General features: G+C 35.4%; 1 long non-coding RNA gene across 1 annotated transcript; it reads left to right on the top strand.

Moving 5' to 3' along the window:
- Nucleotides 1–3,597: 3,597 nt before the first annotated feature.
- On the top strand, nt 3,598–4,275 carry LOC139193818 (uncharacterized). The gene is made up of 3 exons (XR_011578316.1): nt 3,598–3,745; nt 3,841–3,874; nt 4,043–4,275. It is a non-coding gene; the product is annotated as an uncharacterized lncRNA (long non-coding RNA).
- Nucleotides 4,276–7,390: the final 3,115 nt, after the last annotated feature.

Below are 7,390 nucleotides of genomic sequence, written 5' to 3' on the forward strand. Positions count from 1 at the left end.
ATCGCACGATGTACGATGAATGGACACAATTTGAGGATCCCCAAGATCCTTACAAAGAGGATTCGGAAAGGATCCTCATTCATAAGGAATTAAATATGAGATCGACAAAACTATAAAGCAAAAAATCTAAGTCATTCTTTAGGGTGTTGTAATTAATATTTCACATAGTGTGAGTATGTAAACCTAGGTATGTTGCCTTTAAGATTACTCTTTATTCTAGTGATTCGTTCTTATTCGAGTTTGTATTATTTAGAGAGTGAAACTTGCTCCTCATGGTTTACTATAGATAAAGGCAATGAGGAAATAACATCCTACAATTTTCATACACCATATTTTCTCCATTCCCTCTCTCTTTCTCCCTTTAGTAAATTGGCCACAACACGTTATCAAGCATGCTTTTGACGTTGCGCTAAAGAATCTGAAAGGTAATTTTTGCTACAAACTAGTTCACAATCCTCATCACGCAATCCAGGTTCTTCTAAAACACGGTCACATACAATTATAAGAATTGCACAAATCATAACCTATCATGTCTATTTGACTATGTAATTTATGGTAAATGTTATGAGAAGCTATTTATGAAACTCAACATGTCAATCACAAGTTAGTTCTTCATACTAATAATTGCTAGTTATTTGATAACAATCAAGCACAATAATAATTATTAAACATGGAAAGTAACTAAAATTAATATAAAATAAAAAGAGTAAGATGTTCATTATAAGAGTACACCCTAGTGCTAGCAAAAGAGATTTAGCTTGATAAGCCGATATTATAATATATATTTTACCCTAATCTTAGTATTAATTTATTCGTTATTTTGTAAGAATTTTGATACTTTGAAATATATTTTCAATGTAGGATATGCAAATTTCTCTTGAGAAAAAGTTATCAAATAGATGTATTTTAGAGTGATTCTAATTGAAGGATGTTTGTTAGTCTCTCAGCTTGTTCCTATCAAAATTTCAGATTTTTCTACCAAACGGTTAATTTAGGGCGGTGAAATAAAGGGCAAATGCACAAAGTTGTCAAAGTGACATTTTGGGCTTATTTAGGCTTTTTAGCGTTCAAGATGATGTCTTTTGACCACGGGCCCTTCTAGAAATATGTTCAGAACATCTTAAGAGTCATCTTAGGCCTATTTTGGAGGTGTCTAAGGGGCATAACGTGGCTATTTTGTGGTTGGACAGATTTCCCTTTATTGATTAGGATTGTGTTTCCTGGTTTTTCTTAATTTATTATGTTTGCTAGTTTTTAGAAGACCTTTTGTAGGAAGGAATAAGGCTAATTAGCCATTAGGGTTCTCAATGCATTACTTTAGAGAATTCGACTTAGAGAGCTTGTGACGATTCAAATTTATTTACAAGGTGTTTTCTATCCATGTTCTTAATAATAGTTTTTTATGATTATATGTAACTAATCCCTTTTGCTAGGGCGAGGCCATGAGCCTTAGCAAGAGCATGTAGTTTCTTTTAAATTTACTCTTGATATTATGCAGGCAAGTTTTGAATTATTAATCATCATGTTTGAAATTATCTATTTGTCTTAATGCTTGATCAACATTAGATATTTAGAAAAGTAGTTTGATGCAATTTTGGTTGGAGGGTTTTCCTTGAAATTGATGAAGGCTTTTTGTGGTTAATAATTGTATTTCACTTATGATGAATACCACGTCTTAAGGGTTGCTTGATTTTTCAAAAGGGTTTTTATAAAGCTTAATGAGTCTTGCATGTTTAAATTTGATGTGAATGCCACTGACGGATTACATGTTTGATATACGTTCTAAATTGGGGGTCCAAGTAGAGCATACTTTAGGAAAACCTAACCTTCAAAATATGCATGTATAAGTCATAAATAATTGAAAGAACTACATAAAATTGTTAAGGTGATGTCAAAATCCTAGCGCTTTTACAATTTGATTTTCAAAAACTATTTTATCTTATTTTATTTTACTTTTACCAAATCTTTTAATTGTTTTTTTATATTTTAAATTCGTTTTTATTATTTTAGTTTATAAAATCAATCTTTTCCAAAACTTTTTTTTGATAGAAATACGATATTTGATATTCATTGCAAACAAAGCAATACAAGTACAAACTGACAACAAATTGAGGATAGTGTGCATATTAGGCCTCGATAAAACATTGCCGGAGTACCTGGTCTAAGGAAAAAGAGTGTCTTGCACGACGAAAGAAATCTTGAAACTCTTACCAGGTGTCCAGCTCTGGTTTCCTAATTGAAATTTCAGTAAGGTATGACTTGATTTTGTGTGTCTGTCTCCAAGTCTAAATATGTGCGTGAAGAAACCTTTAATTATGGACAATGCTAATAAGATCACCTATTTAAATTCTATTTTGTAAACTATATAGCGTGATTGTTGATGATTGAATTATAAAATAAATATTTACTAATGTGTTTATTTTCTATTAATGACACACTACATAATTTACAAATCACTACAAGAAAACATGGCATTTGCAACACCTTCTATGCGACGTGTAAGGCGGCCCTCACAATAGATATTAAATTTCACTAAAATTTTTTGCGCGCTTAGATTTGGCGCTTTGTTCTGCGCTAAAAGTGAAAAGAAAAAAAAATTAAAAGGGAAATTTTATTTAAACCCATTTAACCTATTTTTACACCCAACTTACTCTTTGCACCCATTTGATTTTTAACTAAACTACTAATATCTCTTTAAACCCAAATTTAATACCTAATATACCCCCATAAACCCAATTCAATATGTGGATTTATTTTTACACCCATTTCTTCAACAATTGCTTCATAAGTTAATATCTAAATAGGCTTGATCCTAAAGATGGGTGTTCCGTGGACCCATCCTTCATGTGATTATGTGGTGATGAGCAGTGAAATTAACTTATCAATTACAAAGCATACAATTGATTCTGCTATTTATGTATCCTGCCTTTTCTGGCAGGTGTATTCATGCACAAAATATTTGCTTTACATGAAACTATGAACATTTTAGAATTCTGTGTGCAATATTTCTGGTTAGGTTGCAGACGACTTTCTGGATTGCAAGGAGATCGAAAATATGAAAGTGATTTGATAAGGCAGCGGTTGGCTCATCCATTGACTTTGGTAATCCATCATATCATATTGCAATTGCAGCCTTGTTCTTATTCAATTTTCAATCATTTAAGGAGTGCTGGTATATTATATACCGTAGACTTAGGGTGATATATAAGCGGATTAGTTCGTTCTTATCAGTACGGTGAGAAAGGAAAACTCGAATTAGAGATGTGGTTAACAATGCGATCAGAGAGAAAAAAAATTCATAAATTGAGTTATACCTTGGTTGGAGGATTCAAAACTTCAAAATCACAATCCATCAATAAAAAAACTTATTTTCTCTATGAGAGTTATTAGGGTTTTAGCCAGAATGAACGTAGAATAAACAAAGAGTGATCGTAGGGTTTAATTATAGTGTTTGGGTTTATTGATAAATTTGAGTTTTATTATTAATTTTATTTGGTACTCAATAGTAATTATGCAATAGGGTAAAATAGATAATTAACATTTAAAATTTAAGTTGGGTGTAAAAAGAGATTAAATAGGTTTACATAAAATTTCAGAAATTAAAATGAGACTCAGACACTCGACTCTTCCTCTAGCTCTCCGCCTTTCTCCTTCTCGCTCTGCGTCTGTCTCCCTCTCTTCAAAAGCTTAAAACCTATCTGCCACTCTTGCCATAACCATTGATGCTGAGCCACAATTGAACCAGGTAAGGGTCTATGGTTCTTGTTCCCTCTCTCAAATCTCCCATTTCCCTATCCCTAATTGTTTCGTCATCTCTCAATTCTTTCTTTTTGCTTCTAGAAGGTCGAATTCAACGTCATCTGTTCTCATTCGGGTAAGATAATTTGTTTTTTGTTGGTGTTGTTTCATCATTTTTCTTCAAATTCCCATCCTATCTATTCTCCATAAGTTCTCTCGTTATTTGTAATTGGAGCTCTTTTTTTGTAATTTTGGATGTTGTGATTGTGTACTATATTAATTGTGGTATTATTTTGTCAATTAGGTGATGTAAGGACGAGGATCATAAGGAAAACGATTAAAGGCAAAGTGTGATATACATTTCAATGTGAATTTCAGTTTACTGATGCTTTTGTTGTAGAATTTATTTGATTTAATCCGAGTTTTTCATTTGTATGTTATTACTGCTTATTTTTCTCTATCTTGACTTGGATATAAAGTACTCTGCTTTAGGGATTTTGAACCGTGATGGGACCGATGACAAAGTTACAGTAGAGAGTGTTGAAGCCACTATTAAGTAAGTAGTTTGATTCAGAATTTGTTAGTGTCTTTGTATTTCTTACCTTTGAATTGTTAGTTTTCGCTTTTTCTATTGGTTTGATTTTAACCTTTTATGCCTTGTAGGCACAATGTTGATGTGTAATGTGCTACAATAGCCCCTGGTTAGTTGTTTTAATGTTGTTTTGTATGTATTATCACGAGGCCCTTGAATCCTTTACGATAGACATTATGGCTGCTCAGATACTTTCCTTAGCAATAAGATGATCTATCTACTCTGCCTAGACATTTAAATGTTGTCTCATCTAATTTCATTTTCTCATATACGTACCTTGCAGACGAGACCAGAATGAAGGAGTTTGAGTTGAAATCAATGCGGAGTCCAAAGGGCACAATTAGAAACATTCTAGACGGTTTGTATCTGAGACGTCGTCTCCTTTTAATACAAAACAAAATTTAATACTCTTAGTTAAGTTACTCGTTTTTGTTAATAAGTTACAACTTAAGTTAGCATCTGAAAGATTACCTAACTGTTTGAACAATCTCCAATTGAAATGTAATGCTTTATTTTACAGGTGCTATTTTTTCATGAACCTATTCTATGTAAAAACATCCCTAGAATAGTTCCTGGTAATGGCTCGAAGTCATTTCTAATCTTGAGAGTAAGTAAAATGTTGTGGGAAGTTCTCAATACATGTCCAATTTAAAGGCTGGAAGAAAGCCATATGTTTTCGTAGGCATGCCTTTGGCGATCAGTATTGAACCTGGTACAGTTGTCAAAGGGCCATGAAAACTTGAAATGGTTTTTGGTAAGTAAATCTCAACATTCTAGATCATATGATTGTGCTGATGAAGTAATTTCCCTTGAATATGGTTTTCTGCTTTGCATCAATCTGTTTGCAATGCTAAGTCCCAGAAGGAGTCTCCCCTGTTGCACTTGATGTTTACAATTTCAAAGTGACACGCCCTGATCTTGATATTTCTCGAAGACCAGGATAGACATGTTAGATCCCACATCGTCGGGGAGTGGATCCTCTATACATTATATGTACATGCTCATCTTCTTTAGCACGAGGCCTTTTGGGAGCTCACTAACTTTAGATTTTTTAGGAAATCCGAAGTTAAGCGAGATCGTGCGAAAGCAATCCTAAGATGGGTGACTCACTGGGAAGTTCTAGTGTGCGTTCCCAGAAACAAAACTGTGAGGGTGTGGTCAGGGCCCAAAACAGACAATATCGTGTTACGGCGAAGTTGAGTCTGGGATATGGTGGAGCCCGGGTTGGGATGTGACAATTTGGTATCTGAGCCAATCCCTTGCGCGTACCGACGAGGACGACGACGGGCCCCTAAGGAGGGTGGATTGTTAGATCCCATATTGCCTATGGGAGTGGATCATCTATGACTTATATGTACATGCTCAAATTCTTTAACATGAGGCATTTTGGGAGCTTATTGGCTTCATATTCCTTAGGAACTCTGAAATTAAGCAAGATCGTGCGAGAGCAATCCTAGGATGGATGACCCATTGGGAAGTTCTCGTGTGAGTTCCCAGAAACAAAACAGTGAATATGGTTAGGGCCCAAAACAGACAATATCGTGCTATGGTGGAGTCGAGCCCGGGTCGGGATGTGATAAGACAGACAAGTGCTGGCCGAAACCCAAGGGTGACGAAAGCCATTTATTGAATGAAAATGCTAAAAACAAGGAATAAATATGACTTATAAATTTAAATATAATAAATATGTATTTAAGGAACGTGTTCAGAGCATACAACTAACTAGAATACTAAAATAAATAATATAAAATTGAATGAATAAAAGAATGAGTCCTACACCGAGAGGACTCAAAGATGCCGATGCGGAAGTGTCTTAATGTTAGGATTGTATGCCTTGATTCTAAGTTCTGAAGGGGGCGTAACAAACATGAGTGGACCAAGTTGATATATATATATATATATATATATATTGTTGATGCACAAAACCGGAGGTCTTGGAACAACGTAAGTCTGACCGTGAATCTGCAAGTAATGTAAATGACACAAGATGTATCGTGGTTCACCCCAAGGTTTGGGCTACGTCCACACTGAATATGTATTTATCTGAGAGGTGAGGGAGAGAACCTCTGAATATGAGAGGGGTGAGAAGGCTTCAGAAATGGCATCTGAGGGTGAGAATGAGGTTTTCCCTAATTGTGAGGGTGAGGGGTCATTTTATAGAATAAGGACTCCTCACTTATTACATATTTGTCCCTTCCTTTATCACATAATTACATTTAAGTCCCCGAATATTTGTACGAGGTCTAAATACGAGGCCCTAAATATGGTATAAACAGTAGTCCCCCAAGTCTTCAGTCAAGAGAGTCTTTTGGCTGGATACTTGAAATTCAGTCCATGTGTGGGCCGAAGTAACTAGATGTCATCATGAACTGATACTTGATATGAGGCGGTGCTCAAAGTGAAATGATGCTCAACTATAAGTAGCACATGTTGCGAGGCTGCTCTGCTTGTGGCTTATGTTGCCTTGGTTGGCTCGGCTTATGGCGTTGGAGGTAAGAGAGTCCCTTTTATATAATAAGGGCTCACTCCTCAATACATAAATGATGGGCTAGGAGTGATGCTCTCTAATGATGGTGATGGAGTCCCTTTTATAGAAGAAGGGTTTGCTTCTCAATACATAGATAATGGGCTAAGTCCCCCAAGTATTTTTCATGAAGCCCAGTTGAGGCCCAATATATGGTACATAATGTAGTCCCCAAGTCTTCGGTCAATAGAGTCTGTTGGCTAGAGACTTCAAATTGAATCCATGTATGGGCCGAAGTGGTGGTGGTTCGAAGGCGGTATTTGTATATCCTGCACTGAAGCTTTGTAGGTGAAGCTTTGTAGGTGAAGCTTTGCAAGTGAAGCTTTGAAGCTGGAGCTTTGTAAATGAAGCTTTTGAAGCTGATTGACATGAGTGATGCTCATGAATGTTTATGTTGATAAACATGAGTGATGCTCATAGATGTTGACATGAGTGATGCTCATGAATGTTTATGTATGATTGACATGAGTAGTGCTCATGCTCATGAAGATGAGTTTCTTCTTCACCTGGTTGGTGGTATGAGTGGCAAGTGGCCA

This window comes from Malus domestica, chromosome 17, assembly GCF_042453785.1.
Source record: "Malus domestica chromosome 17, GDT2T_hap1".
Lineage (NCBI taxonomy): Eukaryota > Viridiplantae > Streptophyta > Magnoliopsida > Rosales > Rosaceae > Malus > Malus domestica.